Source organism: Agrilus planipennis, unplaced genomic scaffold, assembly GCF_000699045.2.
Source record: "Agrilus planipennis isolate EAB-ADULT unplaced genomic scaffold, Apla_2.0 scaffold71, whole genome shotgun sequence".
NCBI lineage: Eukaryota > Metazoa > Arthropoda > Insecta > Coleoptera > Buprestidae > Agrilus > Agrilus planipennis.
The window spans coordinates 1-594 of NW_020439007.1; the positions used below are offsets into that span (position 1 = coordinate 1).

Consider the following 594-nt stretch of genomic DNA (forward strand, 5'->3'; position numbering starts at 1 on the left):
AGGATAAACCAAAGGACAAACTTATAGATTAATGAAAAATTAGTAACTTAGTAACCAGTAGCTATTTTTTTTATTTTAATTACGGCATATATTCTTACCTTATTATCCTAATAAAGTACATGTTTCAACGTGAATAATACAAAAGCAAACGAAGTGCTGAAAGGACTGTATTGACTATATTATTGTGCATCATCCATTTGTTGATATTCCGACAACAACATAAACATCAATTCACATTAATTTGTCGGTCAATCTGTAAACAAGAATAAGAAAACATTAAATATAACGAATTACCTACACCATTAAATAGACAAAACAATAAATGAATTGAAAATATACCTAATAAACAGCATAACACACTTGTAGCGCCATTAGAAAGATTATCTATGAGTAGATTATTCACCCATAGATAATATCCATCTTAATTCATAGATAATAATAAAGAGAATGTACGATGTAGTGGCGCTTTAACCGCTATCAGCAACATTACATACAAATACCTTCAAAATTGAACAATTCATTTATTATCAAACTGTATTGCGTATTGTAGAATTGATAATAACAAAATCACGTTTCCATTTATTGTGTTTCGTT

The 594-nt window shown here is 28.1% G+C and overlaps 1 long non-coding RNA gene across 1 annotated transcript; it reads right to left on the reverse strand.

The window, feature by feature from the left end:
* Positions 1–97: 97 nt before the first annotated feature.
* LOC108732580 lies at positions 98–377 on the reverse strand. Its single transcript, XR_001937105.1, has 2 exons — positions 340–377; positions 98–253 (listed from the first exon to the last, which is right to left on the reverse strand). It is a non-coding gene; the product is annotated as an uncharacterized LOC108732580 (long non-coding RNA).
* Positions 378–594: the final 217 nt, after the last annotated feature.